The sequence below is a fragment of the Peromyscus californicus genome, unplaced genomic scaffold, assembly GCF_007827085.1.
Source record: "Peromyscus californicus insignis strain IS unplaced genomic scaffold, ASM782708v3 Scaffold_21__1_contigs__length_65335640, whole genome shotgun sequence".
NCBI lineage: Eukaryota > Metazoa > Chordata > Mammalia > Rodentia > Cricetidae > Peromyscus > Peromyscus californicus.
In genome coordinates, this window is record NW_026294514.1 from 36,236,253 (window position 1) to 36,248,762 (window position 12,510).

The 12,510-nt window shown below is 39.0% G+C and overlaps 1 protein-coding gene across 6 annotated transcripts in view; it reads right to left on the reverse strand.

Moving 5' to 3' along the window:
• LOC128117770 (zinc finger protein 431-like) overlaps positions 1-12,510 on the reverse strand; it is a 94,885-nt gene that overhangs the window by 48,376 nt on the left and 33,999 nt on the right. The window contains exon 2 of one of the 6 annotated variants that reach the window (XM_052750078.1): positions 4,595-4,722. The exons of 4 other annotated variants lie outside the window; for them this stretch is intronic. The gene's annotated coding sequence lies outside the window, so the exon portion shown is untranslated. Of the gene's footprint in view, positions 1-4,539; positions 4,723-12,510 lie in introns of all 6 variants that reach the window. One more of the 6 variants, XM_052750079.1, reaches the window with a different exon arrangement.

Genomic DNA, 12,510 nt, shown 5'->3' on the forward strand with positions numbered 1-12,510 from the left:
CCAGCCAACATAGTACTTTTTATCCAATAAACTATAAGTCTTTCACAGATTAACAACAAAAACCTAAATAAGTAAGTAAATAAATGATCTCTGGGAATCTGATGAATCAGTGTTAAGATGTTGGGTAAGGGACCAAGTAGGCTGCCCATGAACCTTCCCACTCTCTGTTACCCAAGACCCAATACTTTGGGTTGTCCCTAAGGCTGTAACAGAACACCAGCTGCAGCTTCCTCTCCCCCTGTCTATGTCTCCTGTGAATTCTATAGACCATCCCCACATGCCCTTCCCTTCTTGCCTCATCTCTGTATCCCAGCCCCCAACTCAGGCAGACAACACCTGCTCACCTACTTACCACATCTGTGAGAAGACCAGGTAGGCTCTCCAGTCTACTACATTATCTATTACCCCAAACCTAATTTGCACAGCTGCCCTACAGCTGGAATAGAGTGCCAGAGGCAGCTTCCCCTCCCCTCCACACCTTCTGTGGATCCCTAGGATAATCCCCCCTGTCCTCCCATTCCCCTAGCCTCCAACGCCAGCAAGCATTCTCCCTTGAACATACCAGTCAAGAGGGCTAGTAAAAAAGGCAACACTTAGCCAACATACACTCTGAAACTCCAGACAGCAAACAAAAACCCAGGAACAAAACTCCCATCCAACAAAGATGAAGCCAGAAATCAGCACCTAGACCTATAATCACCCAAACCCAGATGCCTAGACACCAGCATAGGAACATAATCCATAACAGACAAGGAAATATGTCACAACCAGAGCCCAACTACTCTATCACAGTAGTTACTGCCTATGCCAACATAGCTGAAACAGAAGAAAAAGACCTTAAAACTAACTATATGGAGATAACAGAGGTCTTTAAATAGAAAAATGAATAAATCCCTTAAATTAATTCAGGAAAACACAAACAATTGGAGGAAATCAATAAATCCCTCAAAGAGAGCCAGGAAAACACAAACAGTTGGGGGATACCAATAAACTCCCAAAATAAAGCCAAGAAAAAAACAGTTAAAGGAAACTATTAAAACTGTTCAAGACCTGAAAATGGAAATAGAAGCAGTAAAGTAAACACAAACTGTAGGAATCCTGGAAATGAAACAAGCCTGGAAGGAGTTTCAGGATTGTCTTCCCAGCACTGGGCAGCAAGGTCAGGATTAGTTATTCAAAGCAATTCTCAAATACATTCTATGAGGCAAGCTTTAGGTACAGGAAACTTTGCTCTAAACTAGTCATTCTCAACCTTCCTAATGCTGCAACCTTTTAATACAGTTTGTAATCCTGAGGTGACTAGCAACTATAAAATCATTTCTATTGCTATTTCATAACCGTAATTTCGCCACTGTAATGAATTATACTATAAACATCTGTGTTTCCTAATGGCCTTAGGCAACCCTTGTGTTAGGGTCTTTGACTCCAGGAGTTGTAAACCACAGGTTAAAAAACACTGCTCTAAACTGATATAGATAATAAATGAAAGAAAGAAAGAAAGAAAGAAAGAAAGAAAGAAAGAAAGAAAGAAAGAAAGAAAGAAAGAAAGAAAGAAAGAAAGAAAGAAAGAAGAAAGAAAGAAAGAAAGAAAGAAAGGAAGGAAGGAAGGAAGGAAGAAAGAAGCAAAGAAAGAAAGAAGTAAAGAAAGAAAGAAGCAAAAAAACAAAGAACACTTAAGAAAAAATGGAATGAAATTCTTAATGACCGGGAAATGTTGGACAACAGAAACAGAGATTAGAGCAGGAACACATTTAAAGAAAATGAAATTTAAAAAGTGATACCAATAACTGACTTGTTAAAGAGATAAAAATAACTGGAAGAACACTCAGCTACACTGACTTTAAGAAAGACTAGGCCCTTCCCTGGTAGAGAGAATGCCAATAATAAGATATTGTATGACTTAGTCCCATGTAAAATGTTACCCACCAACTATGTCTGTCTTCATGCACATGGAAGGAACTAATACATGCTGGGAAATTACACAGAAAACCACTTACCATGCCCCATCAGATCCTTCTTTATAATGGAGACCCATGCAGCTCACTGCCCTAACCTTCAGTCTATGATTTAGCTATTATCTACTCTATTTCCCCATGCACTGTAGATAGTACACTGTTCCTCCTCTTCTGGTCTAAAGGGAGAAGTCATGCTACACACACAAATCCTTTTCCTGTTCTACAATGAACAGTCCACTATGTGACTCAAACTGATAGTTTTAGAACTCTGTGCTGCTGCAGACCTGTAATCCAATAATTTAGGGTGGTTAGTCAAAAGGATAGCAATGCCCTGTAAGGCTACAGACAAACTTGAAGTCCACCTCAATCAACATCAGAGACTTTGACTCAAAACCACTTTTCAAAAAGGCTGGGGATATAGCTGTTGGAGAATTAATATACCTTTATGACACACAGGACTTAATGGTGGTTGTGACCCTATAATGGTCCCTGGAGCAGCATGTTAGAGGCATGTTCTTTGATGGGGAGGGGGCTTTTGGCTGATTATAAATCAAGGTTTTCTCTGTTATGGGAATGTAGCTTAATGGCTGATTAATCCTGGTGAACAAATATTTATATCCTAGCATCCTAACTTCTAATAGGTCTGTTTAGCCTAATACTTTTATCTTTGGGATATTTGGGAGGCAACCCTCTCTGCTAAATTCTACTTTATGTGACTTAATGTCTCCTACAGATTGGAAAATCCTTATACTATCAGTTTTATTACCAACAAGTCTAGTCCTCTACAGCACAGTTTAATGGTGGAGTGCTACTCTACACAGGAGATACTGTTTACAAGCTGAACAAAATTAACCGCAGAGAGATCCTAAACCTAAATGTTAAATGTCAAAAGTGCAGAACTTCTGGAAGATACTAAAGAGACCAAGACTCTCCAAGTTTGGCAAGTCTGCCTTCCGTAGCTACAATATAAGCACTACAGGTGCCTCAGTTTCACAAGTGAGCTCAAGAACAAGGACTATTTCGAAGCACAGTCCCTTCCCAATGCTCTGCACAGATGCAAACCCAGGAATGAAGTTATTCAGAGGGTGCCATCCTGGCCCAAGGAGTTGCAAGGATGATGCAAGGCATGCAGAATCACACAGGACTCTGCCTCTGGCTGCCGGCTCCCACCCAGCCCCAGGGAGGACCAACCAAACCAGCTCTAATGGCTCAGCCAGCTGCTCCTTCCTGTCTGGAGACAGTGGCCCCTTGCTCACCAGGGTATCTGCTGAGCACCTGCACTCTCCCCACAAACATTATAAACAAAGTTCACGGTGTCCAAAGATTGCAAATAGATCCATATCTGTCACCATGCACAAAACTCAAGTCCAAGTGGATCAAAGACTTCAACCTAAATCCAGTTACACTGAACCTGATAAAAAAAAAAAAATGTAGGAAGTGGTCTTGAATGCACTGGCACAGGAGACCACTTCCTAAATATAACACCAGTAGCACAGACACTGAGAGCAACAATTAATAAATGGGACCTCTTGAAACAGAGAAGCTTTTAAAGGGCAAAGGACACTGTCAATAAGACAAAACGACAGCCTACAGTATGGGAAAAGATCTTCACTAATCCCACATCTGACAGAGGGCTGATCTCCATAATATATAAAGAACTCAAGAAATCTGACATCAGAATACCTAACAATCCAATTAAAAAATGGGCTACAGAGCTAAACAGAGAATTCTCAACAGATTAATCTCAAATGGCTGAAAGCTATTTAAGGAGTTACTCAACATCCTTAGTTATCAGGGAAATGTAAATCAAAACGACTCTGAGATACCATCTTACACCTGTCAGAATAGCTAAGATCAAAAACACTGAAGACAGCTTATGCTGGAAAGGATGTGGAGCAAGGGGAACTCTGCTCCACTGTTGGTGGGAATGCAAATTGTACAGCCACTTTGGAAGTCAGTATGGCAGTTTCTCAGAGAACTGGGAATCAACCTTCCTCAAGACCCAGCTATAACACTCTTGGGCATATACCCAAGGAATGCAATCATACCACAAGGACACATGCTCAACTATGTTCATAGCAGCATTATTCATAATAGCCAGAACCTGGAAACAACCTAGATGCCCCTCAACTGAAGAATGGATAAAGAAAATGTGGTACATTTACACAACTGAGTATTACTCAGCAGAGAAAAACAATGACATCATGAAATTTGCGGGCAAATGAATGGAACTAGAAAAAATCATCCTGAGTGAGGTAACTCAGACTCAAAAAGACAAACACAGTATGTACTCAACTTACTAGTGGATATTATCTGTGAAGTAAAGAATAGCCTGGCTACAACTCACAGACCCAGAGAGGCTAGGTAACAAGGAAGGCACAAAGGCGGATACATGGATTTCTCTGAGAAGCGGAAATAGAAGAGATCTCTTAGGTAAACTGGGGGAGGGAGGAGGTGGGAACATGAGGGATCAGGCTGAGCAGATTGGTGAGCACGAAGGAGAAGGGGGTAATAAACAAATGTCTTGAAATGGGGAGGGGGGGCATTGGGGATTAGGGAGAAACCTGGTGCCAGGAAAACTCACAGGAATCCACAAGGATGACCCCAGCTAGGACTCCTAGCCATAGTGGAGAGGGTACCTGAACTGGCCATCTCCTGTAATCAGATTGGTGACTACCCTAATTGTCATCAGAGAACCTTCATCCAGTAACTGATGGAAGCAGATGCAGGGATACATGGCCAAGCACTGGGCTGAGCTCCAGGAATCCTGTTGAAGAGAAGGAGGAAGGATTGTATGAGCTGGGGTAGGGGGAGGAGTGCGTGTGTAAAGGTCATCACAAGAGAACCCACAGAAACAACTAACCTGGGCTCATAGGAGCTCACATCTCTGGACCAACAACTAAGGAGCCTGTATCTGATCTACCTAGGCCCTCTACATATATGTGATAGTTGTGTAGCATGGTCTACTTGTGGGACTCCTAGCAGTAGAATCAGAGCCTGTCCCTAATGTATGAGCTGGCTTTTGGGAACCTATTCCCCATACTGGTCACCTCACCAAGCCTTAATACAATGGAAGGAGCATAGTCCTACCTCCACTTGATATACCATGCTTGGTTGACACCCATTGGAGGTCTGACCCTTTCTGAACAGAAACCGAGGAGGAACAGATGGGAGGAGGGGAGGCAGAGGGAGGGAAAAGGAGGAGAGGAAGGAGAGGAAACTGCAGTTGGGATGTAAAATAAATGAAAAAATAATTAATTAAAAAAACGTAAGTGTTCATGTAGCAGATTGCTTCCAGGGACTCGAGACTAAAACAAGAACATCTGTGTGGTGGATCTAATGTGCTCTGCCACCACTTGTATAGCCGAACCATACAAAAGCTGCATTACATGAGCTGTCACTCAAAGTTCCCTAAAGAAACAAATAACTAATTCCAGCCATGCAGTACAAAGCTGTGTCTTAAGGCCACTAAAGCCAAACCAGGCAGCTCTGCTGTATGTGCCAAAGGTGTGGGGATGGAAAGAAGGACCTCGCACTGCAGTAGTGATGGATCCTTGCCCTAAGTCCCTGGGCCACTGTTGCCCTCCTCCCTTCTCAGACACAACCGTTAGTAACTTAAATTTCAGGATGAAGTTGCATTTGGGCAAACACTCTACCCCAAAAAATGTCCAATGTAAATCTTAAGATCTACCTTAAGACATAAAAGGAAAAAGAATGTAAGGGGAAAGTTATGATGAGTTCCTGCCATTTCTATGACCCTATTCTGAACTATAAAGTGTCTTAGTTGGTAAAAAAGACTAATAATTGAGCTGAATTTAGTACACTATGAATAAATGGAAATATTACAGAAAAATATGGGTCCCCCTTTAGAGCGTGTGTGTGTGTGTGTGTGTGTGTGTGTGTGTGTGTGTGTGTAAGCCAAAAGACAGATCAACTTCTAGTGCTATTACTTGGGAGCCATCCATGGTTTGGGGTATTTTTACTGTTGATGATGATGTCCACACGTGTATTCAAAGTATTTTGCTTATATCTATCCACCACTATCCCCTTCTGACTCCCTGGCGCCATACTATTTTTTGAGTCAGGGTCTCTCCCTGGGACCTGGAGTTTGTAGAGTAGGCTAGGCTGATTGGCCAGTGACTTCCCGGGATTGTGTGAGCTGTGCCTCCCCAGAAATAGGGGGTGCACATTGTCATGCTCAGTTCTTCGTGTGTAGATGATGGACACTACACTCAGGTCTTCATGCTTAAATGGGAAATATTTTACTGTCTAAACTATCTACCCACCTCACCCCATTTCCATTTGGATTCTATTGAAAAGTAGAACTTCTCAAAACTTAGCCACCCTATTATTGTACATGTCTACAAATGATTATTAGTAAATAAATTCTATCTCCTTATCATCTAAAAAAATTAATAATTTATTTAAAGCAACAATGGCTACAATTACTCAAATTCACTATATCCACTGGTCTATGCAGTTGCTAACACCAGTTAGAAACTTCTCTAGTTCCAGATATCAGCAAGATGTCTTTGCCATAGGACAAAGTTGGCAATTTAAGATGGATACAAATGAGATTACCATCTATTGGTACAGCCAGGTGACAGGGAATTCCTTAAACTTTAAAAAATACAGAGTACATCTACTAGCAAATAATCCCTCTAGTCTCTAGTATGAAGATTCCACATGATGCCAAGTTGAGAGTTCCTCCTTCTATGAAACTCTGTAGAGCTGCAGATTACAAATACCTACATTAAACCAGTTTTATTTAAAATTCCATTTTCTAGGTTCCACCTCCTAACTGCTATGATTCAGAGTAACTCAGATGTTGTTGAATAAGATGTAGTAAGCTCTTGTAATCCTGACAAGCAGCCAAATTTGGTTAGCATTACTCCACTGTAGCCGAAGTTTCTCCAGTCCCACCCAGCCCTGTGGTCCCGCAGCCACTTATAAAATAATCTCTCAGAGGCTTATATTAATTATAAACTGTATGGCCAATGGCTTAAGTTTCTTGCCAGCTAGCTCTATCATCTTAAATTAAGCCATTTCTATTAATCTATGTTTTGCCACATGGCTGTGGCATTACCAATCTGCTGGCATGTTCCTCTTTGGGCGGTGGGCTGGCATCTCTCCCGCCTCTGCCTTTCTTCTTTCTGTCTCTCTCTCTTGGATTTCCTGCCTGGCTATAACCTTACTTGCCATAGGCCAGAGCAGCTTCTTTATTAATCAATCATAGCAACACATATTCACAGCATATAGAAAGACCATCCCACAGCACTCCATACTTGTTGAATTTTTGTTTTTAAATCCCCCATATCAACTCTACCCACCCTGCAAATGTGTGAATGGCACAATGGATGTGAACAAATGTCCTCAGTCTCTGTTATATAGCTCTCATTGGCTGAATCACTTTCCTTTCTAACTCTATAAGAAGCAGTAAACCCAGCTCTTTGGATCTGACACTAACTTTTAACTATTCAGAGGAGTACTCAGAAGCTGGGAAGAAAACCACTATGAATCAATGGCCAGCCTAGGCTAGATAACAAAACAACAATAACAAAATTACATTCAGGATAGTAAGAGCAGGCCTAAGAATTTCAAGTCACTGAAAAATTCTTTAATCTCAGAGTGGCATGAGCTGCACAACACTTTAAGTAGATCACTCTGGTTCCTGTATGGGAAATAACTATGTAGCAAAAAGGAAAAAAAAAAAAACCCAAGGGGCTCTTACAGAATCAGTATAGGAGGTGGCAATGAGGATGAAAACCATCTATTCTAGGTACTAGTAAGCATTTGACCTGAAGTATAATCCAAGGGCAGAAATGAAGTTTTATGTACAGGGAATATTCTAGTTTGATACTTTCAACAGCAGTGAACTAAAGATTTTGAATGATTTCACCAGTATACCAGGACAAGCAATAAAGTGATTTCAAAGGTGGCTATGTGAGCAGATGAGAGTGAAAAGGGACTTTGCAAGTATCAGTTGCAACAGAAACCCTTAAAGGAGACTGGATATATAAACTAGAAATACCAGTCCTGTAATGACTGAGAATTAGTGTCACACCACTTGTTGTAGTTTCTCAAAGGTACCAGCTTAGTGTCATCCTCACTCTGGCATCAGTCTGATAGAATATCAGTTATTCTACTCAAACATCACACTGCATACACACACAAGAAGAGTTATGTTTTCAGCAAATACAACAATCATAACTTTCCTGTGACTTATAGAGCAGAAGCCCTTAAGTATATTACACTAATATTTTTTAATCTAGTTAAATAGAAATTAGTTTCAGATTGTCTTAAACAGTCAAAGTAGACCACCCAAATGTTTGTACTACAAAATAGAAATTCAATAAAATTACACTCACTGGCAATTTCTCTAAAAATAAAGCAGAATTATAAAAATAATGACTTGACAGAACCTATAAGACAAATGACTTGTTATAATTGTTCAAATATCAAAATTGACAAGCATACATATTTAGACCATGTGTGTGCCTATGTGTTTTCTAAAATTAAGAAAAAGTACCAGAGTTGAAACATTAAGACACTAAGAATGCAGATTGTAGATATGGTTCCTGCACTTCAAAGCTATGGGCAGGAGGATCAAAATTCAAAGTCAGCATGGGCCACTGTCTCAAAAAGATGAAAAAATAAAAACATTACTGAGCAGCTGGAGAGAAAGCTCAGAGGGTAGAGGTGCTTGCTGCCAAGTCTGCCCTGAGTTTGATTCCCAGGCACCACATGATAGGAGGGAGAGATAACTTCTGACCTGTACACATGCGCCCTCAAACACAAATATGAAACTGCAATTGTTAAAAAAGGAACGAAGTAGGGACAATGAGGCAGGAGGATACTCAGTAAAGCTACTACAATAAAACTCTGTGTCAACAGAAACCAAAACAAAAAAGTCAGACTATTTATATTTCAGCCTCACTCTGTTGATGACAAAATATTTACTATGATTTTTTAACTCAAATGAGAAGGTTTAATGAATGTAATTCTCTGTGTTGTTTTAAAGCATGATATTTTTAAAGAAAGAAAAGTATTTCTGTTTTCACTGGACCAAAAATACTTATTAGTCAATCAAATTATTGAAATACAATTATTAGTATATTAAATTATGTACCAAATTTTCAACAACTTTTGTTAAAATATAATAAAGAAGCTTTATCATAAGAAGGGCAAAGGTTGAAACATCTCTTTAAATAGCAAACACTAGCACGTAACAACTTGGCCTAGAACTATACATGTATACCATACTACAATGTCCACAGTCCTAAATTTGACATAGGTAAAAACTTACCACTGAGGAAAGTTTAATGAAGGTATTATGAAGATCAAAGCCAAGTTTTAAACTAATTTATCCCATAGTAAACACTACCAAACAAGTTTTCAGTTTGTCTCACTTCTGAGTTTAGAACTTAGCACCATAAAGAGAATTTCCAGACTCCCCTATCAATGGTTTTCCATTTTATTTCCTTCTTTGTAAAATTGTAACAATAAATACACTTTTTATGCTACCTTCCAATGTCAACACGAGGGTCAATTGTATCTCAGCAGTTTCTATTGTTAATTCAAAACACTCTTTAAATGTACCTTAATGAGCATGAGACCACACTTAATATCATCTAGTAAAAAAGACTCAGAAATAATTAAATATCTAGAAAACTTAAGCTATTTCCAATGATCAGTAATGAATAATTCTCCAAGATGCTAGTGTATTACACAAGTTTTTAGTACCTTTTGATGTTTGGGGTGTCTCTTTAGACTTCACCAGCTAAGTTTGTATCATCCATAAGGCTTTTCAACATTTTGACAGGATTTCAGATTTTCTGATGAGGCATGCTCAACATACCCATTGAATATATTAGAAGAAAAGAACACATTTCCAGAATGGATGAGATTAAAAAAAAAAAAATCATATATCTAGAAACTTGAAAATCTTTAGAAGCAATACTTACTTTCTAAAACATGCAATTTTCTTATCTCCTAAAAACAATTTTAAGTCTTGAAATATGTAATTTATTGACATTCCACCAATTCAGGAACTAATAAATATTCAATTCAAACATTGTTCAACAAAAAAAAATGGTATTTACCACATACTCCAAAAATACTTATTTACACTAATTCCTGGAGGATGGGAATTAATATTCCAAGACTGAAGTTCTGTGAACAGATTCATGGGATCCCTACAGAGACACCATAGCCTTCTCTCCTATGCTATTTGTACGATTCTTAAGTTTCTTGTTTAAGTTTTCTAAAATTGTAAGGATCCTCTCAAGACTTTCTTTTCTTTTCTGTTTGAACACAATGAAAATAAAAATGGATCCAGAAACTGTGGATCATTCCTCTAATTCCATAACTCAGTAGCCTGAGACAGTAGGGTAGTCACATAGCAAGGCCCTGTCCCAAAGAAAGACAAAGAAAAAGTAGACATTACATGTACATGTATAATGAACTTCAAAGATATACTGAGCTCTAGAATAAAGTGATTCTATGAGAATCAGGTGGGTCTCTGGGGATTTGGGCCAGCCTGGTCTACAATATCAAGATCCATTCCAGCCAGTTCTATACTAAGAACCAAATTCTGAATTTAAAAAAAAAAAAAGATTATTTTATGGTATGTTTCATTCCTGTTATAAAGAATTATGAAGTAATGGAGTTTTGGTATCTGTTACATTCCAGGAGAAGATAGATACATGGTGGAAGTGAATTACAAAGTGAGGAGTAATTTAGCAAATGACTAAGTTTGAAAAATGACTAATGCAAACAGAAGTAATCAACAAGGATACACGTGAAAAGGAAACAAAAGCCAACAAGTACTTACGAGTTCACTTAAGAAGAAAAATAAAAATTTTTAAAAATTACAAAAACATAAGCAACTAAACCACCACTGGGCCCAAGTGTACAGCTCCTTTCTCAGGACAGGCAAACATGTCCAAGATCTCCAGCCTAACCCTCGAACAGAGACATGTTTTTGACTCAGGTACCCTACGTAATAATGAACCTGAAGATGACTTGCTAAAAATGGCTAGGAAGCCATTAAGGACATTTCCACTGTTCTTTCTTTCAAAATGCCACAATTACAATCAATAGATTATGAGATTACTAGGGATACTGAGACCCTGGGAGGACATATAGAGAGAGTTCAACATTTATCAGCTATACCCAAAGAAGACACCATTGCCTATACCCATAAAGTTACCAAGTTTAAAAAACGCTCTTTATTTGATGTGACTGGTAGGATATTTAGATTTGACTATCCTTGCTTCCCACATGGAACTTATTCCACTGGATAAAGGCAAGCACTTGGCATTTTGCATACTTCGTGTTGGTTATTTTAGCATATAATTTCTTTTAGGAGGAATAAGGATAACAAGCGCCAGAGACTATTATCACACCAGAAGGAACAAATCAAATATGCATGATTCCAGCAGACACATCTGTGCAAACTGACTGAAGAAACTTCTTCAGGAAATGTTCCATCTCCATGATGATACCTCAGGCCTGGAATACTGTATTCCAGATTCTTGGTTCATTCAGTCCCATAATGTCATTGCCACTTCTGCCAAAACACAGGGTCTATATAAGAGATGGATGGCTCTAGAGACTCAACAGACTTCCTGATGCTTTATATTTATCATTTGTTTTTTTCAAAATATTAACATACAGAAACCTGAGAAACAACACTGGAAGCTAATTATGAAGATTACTGGACTCTTAGGTGGTTTTTTCATTAATAAAAGAAGAAACACCTCTCCCCTGGCCATGAAGCACATTTTCCTACTTGACGCTGGTCAGGTGAGGATGATGCTATACAATGATTGGCTTAGCTCAAAGTCCAACAGCTCCAACCCTACTATGACCCCATTGACAACATTTTGTTTGAAAGTGATTGTATTTCCTTTTATTTCTGAATGTGTTTTCAACTTGGTGCATACCAAACCTGGAGAAAATATAAATTTGGGAAAATATGTATATGCCACAGGGATCACAACAATTTCCTGTGATCTATACTGTTTCAACCATTTTGCTTAATAAATGTATATTTTAGTGCCTAAGATTTATTTTCCTGCATTTATTTGTCTATGAGTAATTTGAGTATATAATGTATATTTCTCCCTTTCCTTTTGTGGTCTGAATTTGAAAATTGCTGTGAAATTGTTAATTCCTATATGTGGTCCCCATAACTGTGTATGCCTCAAAGGACTAGGTGATGGAATGTAATGAGCATGGGGGGGGGCGCCCCTTTTTGTTTTGCTTTTTATTTTATTAAAAGTTTTTATTTATTTTACATACTGACCACAGTTTCCCCTCTCTCTTCTCCTGTTCTCTCCTCCCACCTCCTATCTATCCCCCATCCACTCCTCCTCCATCTCCATTCAGAAAAAGGCAGGCCTCCCATGGGAGTCAACAAAGTATGGTACATCAAGTTAAGGCAAGACCAAACTCCTCTCCCTGCATCAAGGCTGGACAAGGCAACCTAGCATGGGGAATAGGTTCCAAAAAGCCCAGCTCAAGTGCCAGGGAAATGTCCTGATCTCACTGC